Raw genomic sequence first — 12,427 nt, 5'->3', positions numbered from 1 at the left:
CCGCCATTGCATGTCTTATGCTTCCTTTGAAAAACCTTAGAGAAAGAGACTTTGTAAACGTTATCCTTTCATGAAATACATGTTATTTTCGTAACCTACACTGAACCCCGGTCACATTGGCGTGGTCGGAATTTCCAAATTACGTTCCTTTGTAAAACCCGAAATACTCTCAACTCTTTCATGTAGTAATGTGGGTGTTTGACCCAGAGCACTGTTACTAGCTTTGTTTTCTTAAATCCATACTAAGTCTCCTTCGTTTTGGCATGGTAGAGGCTTGTGTGGAATCGACAAGCAAAGACAAAAAGGAATCTTCAAGTGACGCGACGAGGAATCCATGGGGTAGCTCACTATAGGTAAGGGGAGTTTATTATAAAATTTACCATTTTAACACCATAGTTAGGGTCGGGGAACCTAGCTATGAGGATATCTGCCTGTCCCTGTTGCATGCTGATTTTTCTTCAAAGAAAATTACGTTTTAACTAATGGGATGCGATATATATATGTATCCTGATGAATGATATTGTTTTGGTTGTTTGAAATGTGTTGTTTGAAGACCGTGCGTGTGGAAATGATATTGTTGTGTTTGTTTGAATTGTTGTTGATGTTGCTATTGAGGATTTTAATTGATATGTGATGATAATGATAATTATGATGATATTGATTTGAGATAATGTTGTTAATAAAGACCATGTCAACATGAATTGTTATTATTGATGAATATGTGAATATGAAATGAGGTTGTTGTTGTTGTTGATAACGTCATTGAGATGAGATGATATTTATGTTGTGAATGACATGGAAATACGATTTGTTGATTGATGTTGGAAATGCATTGGCATGTGCATGTTGTGTATGTTCGTGGGGGGCACTGTGCACTGACCTTTCAGGGTCTTTGGCACTAGCTTTTGGCCACGTTCATACGTTGGATGTTGTGTATGATCGTGGGGGGCACTGTGCACTAACCTTCCAGGGTCTTTGGCACTAGCTTTTGGCCACGATCATACGTCGTATGGAGTGTATGTCATGGGGGGTAGAGTGCACTGACCTTGTCGGATGGCCCAGACGTGGGTAACTAGCGTGGTTAGAGAATCTAAGCAATCCTGAGGGGATGCTTAGGTGCTTTAATTGGTCCATGGTCTTTGGCATTTACCTTTGGCCGTGATCATAGCTCATACGACACAGGAAATAGAGTAACTGTGGCCAAGTGTACTTTGTACTAGGGGGCTGTCACCTGGTAGGGAACACCTTTGGGCTCCCAGGCTGATCACCTATGGGAGGGGGGCTGTTATGTGCACAACCGGGTGGTCTTGACAAACTCAGCACAGTTCCCTAAGTGAGAGTATCGTGTAGACACGCTTAGGCTATTTCCTGATATTTGGTTGTTGTTGGTACGTACCACATTGCATCTGAGTGTTGAGTTAGGTGCATGCATCATTCTGTGCAGTCTTGATTGGGTCCATGGATGGATGATGAGTAATCGTTGGATGTGAATGATGAATATTTGTTGGATATGAGTGTTGAATAATGATTGTTGTGTATGTTTATCATGTTTGCCTATGTTCCTTGCTAATTGTGGTTATTTGGAATTGGTATTGGTTCTTTTATAATAAACTCACCCTTGCAATTTTGTATCGTGTGGTTGATACCTGTGATGATCACGAACCTTGTTCGTGGGAGCAGAATGACAGTGGCAGGGTGTAGGGAGTAAGATTCTGGTGAGCAGCCGCCGAGCCGACGTGATGACGTTGGCGTTATTTTGGGAGAGAGTTGTGTTTTGTAATCAACTCCTCCGTAGTTGGCTTTTAAGTTTTATTTTGTTGAGTTAAAGATGTAAAACTGGAATTTTAATTATATATATATATATATATATATATATATATATGTATATATATATGAACATATTTAATTTTCGTTATGTGTATGACATGTACCGAATTATTGTTTCTATGTAATTATGCATAATCACTTAAGTAATGACGTGTTGTTGGATGAATTTATGTTGTGACAAAATCACTTCTATTTTCATAATAAAAAATTAAGGGAGTTCTTTTTATAAAAATTGAAATTATCGAATATTAGAGTGTGGATACCGTAGCGACGAGGCGGGTCGTTACATGTCGTAGGCAACACTCTAACCTTTTTGTGGATGAGCTGAGGTGAACTCTAGTGGTGGTGGCGGTGCGTCTGTTGCCCGCTGCCGGCCATCCCCAGGTTGTTGTGGTGTCTCGCCTTGCGCCTGCTTGGGGGGCAGTACTTCTTGATGAAAGCCCGGTTAATGCGGGGCCTAATGAGCTTGTTGGGGTTGACAGACACTCCGTAAAACTGACAGAGGCTCGTAATCAGAGCTGGAAGCCCCAAGACCCTGTTGGACTTCTTTGGGTCCACAGGGTGTCCTGCGGGCGCAATCCATGCAAACAATAGATGACATCAGAAATCAGTTTGAACCATATGCATACTTACCTATGTCGCGATGGCATGACCTTGCCGGGGAGTACGGGCACCCTATAGGACTGATAGAGGCCCGTAACCAGAGCTGGAAACCCGAGGGCCCTGTTGGACTTCTCCGGGTCCAGTGGGTGTCTTGTGGGCACGATCCCTGCAAATAGTAAATGGCATTAGAAATCAGTTGAACCATATGCATACTTACCTATATCGGGACAACACAGACCAACTGATACTTCCGCAGGGGGAGATCGGCATTACGGTCGCTGGGTAGAATGTTGCTAAGTAGCAACGTCATCCATATCTGTGTAATAGTGGTCATGTTGGTGCGCATGATCCACACTCGTCTCTTTGCAGCGGCACGGGTGAAATCTTGCCCCGGTATGCATAGTAGCTGCATGATAGCCTCCTCCTCTGGTTGTACTTGCATAGTTGGCCCTCCTCCAGGATCAGGGGGTGGCCCAGGAACTGATAAAAGGAAACTACTAGCCCCTTAACCGGGAGTGCAAGTCTCGGTTAAGCATTTAAGGGCAGAGGACCTTAAATTATCTTAAGGTGTGGATATGGAGCCCACTGAAAGTGAGGACACGTAGCCCTCTAAAGGTGAGGGCGTGCAGCCCTCTGAAGTTTAGGACGTGTCACCTTTTGAAGGCGAGGGAGTGTAGTCCTATGATGGCGAGGACGTGTAGTCCTCTAAAGGTGAGGGCGTGTCGCCCTCTAAGGGCGAGGATGTGTAGTCCTCTAAAGGCGAGGACGTGTAGTCCTCTGAAGGTGAGGGCGTGTAGCCCTACTAAGGCGAAAGTACATGACCCTTTGAAGGCGAGGACGTGTAGTCCTCTGAAGGTAAGGATGTGTAGTCCTCTGAAGGTGAGGGCGTGTAGTCCTCTGAAGGCGAGGACATGTAGTCCTCTCAAGGGGAGGGCGTATAGTCCCCTGAAGATGAGTGTGTGTAGCCCTCTAAAGGTGAGGACGTGTAGTCCTCTGAAGGTGAGGATGTGTAGTCCTCTGAAGGTGAGGACATGCAGTCCTTTGAAGGTGAGGGCGTGTAGCCCTATGTTGGCGAGGACGTGTAGTCCTCTGAAGGCGAGGACATGTAGTCCTCTAGAGGTGAGGACGTGTAGTCCTCTGAAGGTGAGGACGTGCAGTCCTCTGAAGGTGAAGGTACACGACCCTCTGAAGGCGAGGACGTGTAGTCCTCTAAAGGTGAGGGCATGCATCCCTCTGATGGCGAGGACGTGTAGTCCTCTGAAGGTGAAGGTTCATGACCCTCTGAAGGTGAGAACGTGTAGTCCTCTGAAGGTGAGGGCGTGCAGCCCTCTGATGGCGAGGACGTGTAGTCCTCTGAAGGCGAGGACGTTTAGTCCTCTGAAGGCGAGGACGTGTAGTCCTCTGATGGCGAGGACTCGTAATCCTTTGATGGCAAGGACTCGTAATCCTCTGATGGCGAGGACATGTAGTCCTCTGAAGGTGAGGGCGTGCAGCCCTCTGAAGGCGAGGACGTGTAGTCCTCTGAAGGTGAGGGCGTGGAGCCCTCTGATAACGAGGACATATAGTCCTCTAAAGGTGAGGGTACTAGTACCCAAGGGTCCATCCTTATGAGAAAGCAAGAGATCGACTTATCGAAAGAGTCGGTGATCCCAAATTCAAAAGATTAGATGTAGTTAACATGATGTTTAGTGATGCAGATGCATGCAACCTTTGTTGTGAAATTTGGTAAATGCGGACTTCATATGAAACAATGCAATGTAATGGAATGTTCATAACATTCTTTCCCTATTTTGTGATTTTGATTTTGATTTTTTTGGAAAACACAGATTGACTGTCCTTTTGAAAGAGGTGATAATTCATGCAACCTTATCCTATCTTTTGCAAATCTTTCTAGGAACTCCCTCAGAGTGTATGTTCCGTTTGATTTAGTCACTTGACCATTTTGGAGTGATGGCAATGGAGCCGTTTGACGTTTAATCAATCCATATAAATTCCAGGGTTTGTCCCCTCTCTTTTTTTGTTTAAAAACATTGACGGGCGAGAACTTTTGATCTACCCCTATGTTCACTTGAGGCTCATGCATGATGCCCCTCATTGCACCAGTGTAAGGCTTTGAGATACCAACTGTTATCTTTCGTCATGACCTTGTAGCTGGGAACCTATTGGGTGAGAACTTCTAATCTGCCCCTAGGTTCACTCGAGGCTCATGCACGATGCCCCTCATTGCCCCAGTGTAGGGCTTTGAGGTACCAATCGTTTTCTTTCGTCATGACCTTGTAGTAGGGAACCTATTGGGTGAGAACTTCTAATCTGCCCCTAGGTTCACTTAAGGTTCATGCACGGTGCCCCTCATTGCCCCAATGTAGGGCTTTGAGGCGCCAATCTTTGTCTTTGTTTTCACAACCTCGTAGTGAGGAAGAATGAAAGAAGTAGTTGATTCTTGCAAAAAGAATTTTCCAAGGACGAGAAATAGTTGAAGGATTTTTTCAGTTGATGGATTAAGTCAAATGACTCCTATGTAGAAGTGATGTGCCATCATTTTCTCCTATTTCTTAACCCTTTTTGCCCCATTTTAAATACTGATTAGTCTTAATTGTCAAATTTATTAGGCAGTTTTATTATTTGGGCCCATTCAGCTAATTTGATGTTTTTAATCTAATTTCAGGAATTAATGAAGCATTGGGTTTGAATCCAGAATTGGGCTTGGGTTTGAATCCAGAATTGGGCTTGGGCTTGAATCCAGAATTGAGCTTGGACTTGAAGAGGGCAGACTATTTTATTCTACAAAATTAGATCTTATCTTATCTTTATCTTATCTAGATATTATTTAGATTTGATCTCATCTAGATATTATTTAATCTAGATCTTATCTTATCTAGATTTGAATTTCTCATCTAGATATTATTTAATCTAGATCTTATCTTATCTTATCTAGATTTGAATTTAATTTATTTATGGGCCTGGATTTAAAACAGATTTGTAAGCTTTGGGACTGAAAAACTATATAACAGCACCAAGGTTCTAGTTTAGGCCTCCTCTCTCTTCGATTATTCGTTTTTAGTTTTAGTCTCTCTCTCTCTCTCTCTCTCTTCTTCTCTCTCCTATTTTCGTTTTTAGTTTTAGGCTTTTCTTAGACACTTTTTTGTTTTGCAATTCCAGTTTTGACTTTTCATTTTAGCAATAAAATTTCGTTCTTCAATCTATAATTTCGTTCTCTATTGATTAATGGAAGGCTAGATTTTCTGGTGTTGTTCCTTTTGAGGACGAAGCCCAACTCTCTTTGAGGTTTCGCTTGCAATGTGGTTTCCTGGCAGTTTTCCCTTCACCAGTTATCCCAATTTCGTGAATATTAATCAGTGCACGCTTCGTGTTCGATTAATTGCCTCTGAGCCTAACTTGCGTTCATGCTTAATGGACGAAGGGCTAACTGGTGTATGTGGTGCCTAATCACGTATTGAAAACCCTAAGTTAATTTTCGCTTAGTAAATTGAAATATGGTTGGATTAAGTGGTTGACTGTTAGGGACGAATTCTCCATAACCCAGGATAAGAGAGTGGCTTCTGAATCAGAGGAAACAACCCATTTTTAGTATTAGTAGTTTCGTATTCCATTTTATTTGTTCTGCTCTGTTAGTGCTTAGCTTTACTAAGCTTTAAAAGATTGGCTAAGATTTTGTTAAAACATAAGCACTTAGACAATGAAGGAAAGCTGGAGTTGCTGCACATGATGTCCAACGTTATGTCAAAGAATAAGATCGGGCTGCACAATGCACAAGGCAAGATAAAGTGTCAAATGAAGAATTGAAGCTGCAGGATTCACGATGTCGGATACAATGTCCAGGACATCCTGCCTGAAAATACTGGAATTGCTAAAAGCATTGAAGCTGCAGGATCCACGATGTCGGATACAATGTCCAGGACATCCTGCCCGAAAATACTGGAGTTGCTAAAAGCATTGAAGTTGCAGGATCCACGATGTCGGATACGATGTCCAGGACATCTTGCCCGAAAATACTGGACATATAAATCTGTTATATCTTTAACAGATTTTTGTGCAGTTAGCAAGAGATTAGATGATCTATCTTTAGGAACGAATTAAAAGATAATTAAAGTTCGAATTACAAACTAGAAGAGTTCGTTCAGGGATTAAAGATTAAAGATAAAAACTAAAAGATCAAACATTATCTTTTAGTTCTTTAAGTGCAGATTTTCAGGAAGAATGATAGATCTCATCCAGCACAAGCTGTTGCAGCCTAGACCCACACACTGCTATAAAAACATGGAGGCTGCACGAGTTCTGTACCAAGTCCGGGATTGAAGAGTTATTTTGTGAGTTTTGGGACTTGAGTGTTTTGTGAGCCACCTTGATGTTACTCTAACATCAAGTGTTGGACCTGAGTGTGTAGAGTTGATCTCTATAGTGTGTGGAGTTGATCTCTATTGTTCAGAGAGCAATCTCTGGTGTGTATTTGAATTAATTGTAAACACGGGAGAGTGATTGAGAGGGAGTGAGAGGGGTTTCTCATATCTAAGAGTGGCTCTTAGGTAGAGATTGCACGGGTAGTGGTTAGGTGAGAAGGTTGTAAACAGTGGCTGTTAGATCTTCGAACTAACACTATTTTAGTGGATTTCCTCCCTGGCTTGGTAGCCCCCAGATGTAGGTGAGGTTGCACCGAACTGGGTTAACAATTCTCTTGTGTTATTTACTTGTTTAATCTGTTCATACAGTCAAATATACATTCTGCATGTTCTGAAACGTGATGTCGTGACATCTGGTACGACATCTGACCTCTGTATCAGAATTTCATGCTCTTTAATTACCAAACAACCAAACCCCCCCCATCGTTACTGTTACTGTTACTGCAAGTATATTATGAACATTTGGCTTGTCACTGCTCGTTGGGAAACGACCTAGGATCACTTCCTAGTTACTGCATTTTCATGTTTATTTGATTCGGGTACGGCCTTGATCAAATTTGGCGCCGTTGCCGGGGAGCAGTGTCCAAAGGTTCATAATAGCTAGCTATTGTTGTGTGTTTAATCCTTTCGTGTTTTATGTTTAATTGTTAGTATTGTGTTAGTATGTGTGTTAGTGTTGATTAGTTCACTGGTATTGATAACAGACAAATCCAGAATCCATATATCTAGGCTAATTAGACTTGTCAGGTTTTAGCGATTTTAATATATAGATTTTAGTCCTTATTTTCATTGTCGGTCTTCCTTAGAAGTAGTTATTCCTTATTTTTTACTGTTGGGTTTTAGGAGTAAGTATTTAGATTTAGTAGATTTAGATCTTATTTATTTGAATTTCTTAGAAGTAGTTATCTTTATCGCAATTTAAATATTTTATCATATCTTATCTTTAATTTTTTTTTTATCTTATCTTATCTATTATCTTTATCTTCTATTTTGATCTTTCAATCTTTTATCTTCGAATTTTATCTTTAAATATCTTATCTTTTCTTTACCTTATCTTCTATTTTCTATTTTAAATTCTTATCCCTTGCTTTTAAATTGGGTTTGCATTAATCTAAATACAAACAAAGTCCCTGTTTCAGTCTTGGGTGTTTTGCTGTGAAGATTGTGCTTGAAAACAGAGTAGTAGTAGAAATCAGCTTGCGGAAAAACAGGGTAGTAGTAGAAATCAGCTAGAGACGGATTTTAGCGACCACCCATGCTGAATTATTTGGGATTTTTTGTTTTAGTAGCTAGGGTTGTTATTTTTGGCTGAATGTTTTTGTGGTAACTTCTTTTAATCCATATTTTGTGGGAAAAATAGCTAGAGCCTTTAGTTTGGTCAGATTTGAAAGTTCCAAAAAACTAGCAAATTTTGTGTTTGTCAAAACTTCAAACGGCCATAACTTTTGCTCCGGTTATCAGAATCGCAATTATTATATATGCATTTGGGGTAGAAAAAAGTTTCCTACGCCGCGGCAGCCCGCCATAGGCTGGCTGAGGTCTCCATCGTCCAAAAAAACCGATTCTGTCAAAAGTTTTTTATTTTTCAAGTTTTATTCACTTATTTTTCTTAACCTACCATTTTTAGCTTTCATAGTTAGACTTTGAATTTTTGTCTGAAATTTTTGTGCTATCTTCTCATCATTTTATAAGGTTGCTCACAAAATTTCAAGTCATTTGGATATCATTTGAGGGTAGCTGTAGTTCAAACCTACACCTTTATTTACATGACAAGGCAACTAGTTGTGTGCATGCTGAATGTAGTGTATGACTAGAGGCAATCCATCTGACTTACAACCCTTTGATCCTGAGATAGATAGGACATTTCATAGATTAGTTAGGCATCATTTTATACCTTTTGATCATTCTGAGCATTCCATAACTGGTGAATCTGTGCATTCTGTTATTGGTGATTTTGAACATCCTGATCTTGAGCATTATAATTTTGAGCATTCTGATTCTGAGCATTCTGATTTTGCACATTCTGAGAACATGGCACAACCTCCACCTCGTGAGAGGGCTCTAAGGGAAATGGCTGCACCTGATTTCACCTACGAAAGCTTGTGCATCCAATACCCTGATGAGGATGTCCCATATGTTCTTAAGACTGGACTGATTCATTTGCTTCCAAAGTTTCATGGCCTTGCAGGTGAAGACCCGCACAAACATTTGAAAGAATTTCACATTGTCTGCTCTACCATGAAACCCCCAGATGTCCAAGAGGATCACATATTTCTGAAGGCTTTTCCTCATTCATTAGAGGGAGTGGCAAAGGACTGGCTGTATTACCTTGCTCCAAGGTCCATCACGAGCTGGGATGACCTTAAGAGAGTGTTCTTAGAAAAAATTTTCCCTGCTTCCAGGACCACAGCCATCAGGAAGGATATCTCAGGTATTAGACAACTCAGTGGAGAGAGCCTGTATGAGTACTGGGAGAGATTTAAGAAACTATGTGCTAGTTGCCCCCACCATCAGATTTCAGAACAGCTTCTTCTCCAATATTTTTATGAAGGACTCAGTAATATGGAGAGAAGTATGATAGATGCTGCCAGTGGTGGAGCCCTTGGAGACATGACTCCTGCTGAAGCCAGAAATTTAATTGAGAAGATGGCCTCCAACTCCCAACAGTTTAGTGCCAGAAATGATGCCATAGTCATTAGAGGAGTGCATGAGGTAGCTACAAACCCATCTGCATCATCTGAAACTAAGAAGCTTGAAGGCAAACTGGATGCGTTGGTCAACTTGGTAACCCAGCTGGCCTTGAATCAGAAATCTGTACCTGTCGCAAGGGTTTGTGGTTTGTGCTCCTCTGCTGACCACCATACAGACCTTTGCCCTTCCATGCAGCAACCTGGAGCAATTGAGCAGCCTGAAGCTTATGCTGCAAATATTTACAATAGACCTCCTCAACCTCAGCAGCAAAATCAACCACAGCAGAACAATTATGACCTTTCCAGCAACAGATACAACCCTGGATGGAGGAATCACCCTAACCTCAGATGGTCCAGCCCTCAACAACAACAACAGCCTGCTCCTTCCTTCCAAAATGCTGCTGGCCCAAGCAGACCATACATTCCTCCACCAATCCAACAACAGCAACAACCCCAGAAACAGCCAACAGTTGAGGCCCCTCCACAACCTTCCCTCGAAGAACTTGTGAGGCAAATGACTATGCAGAACATGCAGTTTCAGCAAGAGACCAGAGCCTCCATTCAGAGCTTAACCAATCAGATGGGACAATTAGCTACTCAATTGAATCAACAACAGTCCCAGAATTCTGACAAGCTGCCTTCTCAAGCTGTCCAAAACCCCAAAAATGTCAGTGCCATTTCATTGAGGTCGGGAAAGCAATGTCAAGGACCTCAACCCGTAGCACCTTCCTCATCTGCAAATGAACCTGCCAAACTTCACTCTATTCCAGAAAAAGGTGATGACAAAAATTTACCTAACAATTTCTGTGCAGGTGAATCTTCTTCCACAGGTAATTCTGATTTGCAGAAGCAGCACATTCCCCCTCTTCCATTCCCTCCAAGAGCAGTTTCCAACAAAAAAATGGAAGAGGCAGAGAAAGAGATCTTGGAAACGTTTAGAAAGGTAGAGGTAAACATACCTCTGTTGGATGCAATAAAGCAAATTCCAAGATATGCCAAATTCTTGAAGGAGTTGTGCACTAATAAGCGGAAGCTTAAAGGAAGTGAACGGATTAGCATGGGCAGAAATGTCTCCGCATTGATTGGTAAATCTGTTCCTCAAATTCCTGAAAATGCAAAGATCCAGGTACATTCAGCATACCTTGTATCATAGGGAATAGTAAGTTTGACAATGCCATGCTAGATTTAGGAGCTTCTGTTAGTGTTATGCCTCTGTCTATTTTTAATTCTCTATCTCTAGGTCCCTTGCAGTCAACTGATGTGGTAATTCATTTAGCTAATAGAAGTGTTGCCTATCCTGTTGGTTTCATAGAAGATGTCTTAGTTAGAGTTGGTGAACTGATTTTCCCTGTTGATTTTTATATCTTGAATATGGAAGATGGATTTTCTCAAGGATCAGTTCCCATCATTCTAGGCAGACCCTTTATGAAAACTGCTAGAACTAAGATAGATGTTTATGCAGGCACACTGTCTATGGAGTTTGGTGATATAACTGTTCATTTTAATATTCTGGATGCTATGAAATACCCATCTGAAGATCTTTCTGTATTTCGTGCTGAAATAATTGACCATGTTGTTGATGAATACATGACTGATCTTTATTCTAATCTGCATGCCTCTCACTCTTCATGCATTGAGTCTGAAATTGTACTTGATCATATGTCTGAATTTGATGCTAAGAGTGAATCTGAGAGTGATATTGATTGCATGCCTGGTGGTGGTGTTTTACCTCTTGAGATTGATTTTATAGAGTCAGATAGGACTAACCATGTTTCAGGAAGTACACATACCTCTGACTTTCTTTATGAGGTCAAGGCTGAGAAACCATCTCCTTCTACCACTGTCCAGCCGACCACACCAGAATTGAAGCCTCTGCCATCAAATTTAAAATACGCTTACTTGGATGATAGCAAGAGTTTTCCAGTGATTATATCTGCCTCCCTTGCTGATGAGCAAGAGGAGAAGTTGTTGTCAGTTCTCAAGAAGCATAAGAAGGCTATAGGCTGGACCCTGGCGGACATTCCTGGTATTAGCCCATCCACATGTATGCATCGAATAAATTTAGAGGATGGAGCTAAACCAGTAAGACAGCCACAGAGAAGACTCAACCCGGTGATTCTTGATGTAGTGAAGAAGGAGATAACCAAGCTTTTGCAAGCTGGAATCATTTATCCTATCTCCGACAGCCAATGGGTGAGTCCCGTCCAGGTAGTCCCGAAAAAGACTGGCCTCACAGTGATCAGAAATGAGAAGGGGGAGCTGATTCCTACTCGGGTGCAGAACAGTTGGAGAGTCTGCATTCACTATTCACAGCAAAACACCCAAGACTGAAACAGGGGAAACGTGAGCGAATTGAGTGAACCTTAGCTCTTCTAAGTTAGCAAGTTTCCATTGTATTCGAGCTTACTGTGTAAACACTCGTTGAATTATTAGAATACGTATTCTATCAAAAATTTATTGTTTGTCAAAACCAGGAGTGGCTTCGTGACCCAAAATACCTGGGTCTTATTAATCTTAGGCATAGATTAAGGGTAGTGCTAGAAGTGTTCTACATAGTACTTGTTGTAGCCAAAAGTGGCATAAAGAATACTTGGTTGTAATCAAAGTTTTGATTAGTGGAACCCTTCAAGTTTTGAAGGAGAATTGGACGTAGCCCAAGAGTTGGGATGGACTGATATAAAACCTCTATGTGTTTCCTTACTGCTTCTATATAACTAGTTCTTTTCTAGAGTTTACTTCTACATTATTGTGTCCAAGTTCTGTGAACTGGCTTTTAAACACAAAGTAATTTCGAACCCCTTTGATGAAACTCATCGTTCATTGATATCTGTTTGAGAAAAGCTTTCATAGTTTTTGAAGGGTAAAGTTTTTATCCATCACACTATTCAA

The 12,427-nt window shown here is 41.3% G+C and overlaps 1 non-coding gene and 1 pseudogene across 1 annotated transcript; one reads left to right on the top strand and one right to left on the bottom strand.

Moving 5' to 3' along the window:
- LOC113002321 (uncharacterized) overlaps window positions 1-11,116 on the top strand; it is a 50,555-nt pseudogene extending 39,439 nt beyond the window's left edge.
- On the bottom strand, window positions 9,258-9,364 carry LOC113002443 (small nucleolar RNA R71). Its single transcript, XR_003268005.1, has one exon. It is a non-coding gene; the product is annotated as a small nucleolar RNA R71 (small nucleolar RNA).
- Window positions 11,117-12,427: the final 1,311 nt, after the last annotated feature.

Source organism: Glycine max, chromosome 8 (genome assembly GCF_000004515.6).
Source record: "Glycine max cultivar Williams 82 chromosome 8, Glycine_max_v4.0, whole genome shotgun sequence".
In the NCBI taxonomy this organism is placed as follows: Eukaryota; Viridiplantae; Streptophyta; class Magnoliopsida; order Fabales; family Fabaceae; genus Glycine; species Glycine max.
This window is presented reverse-complemented; position numbering and strand designations above follow the sequence as displayed.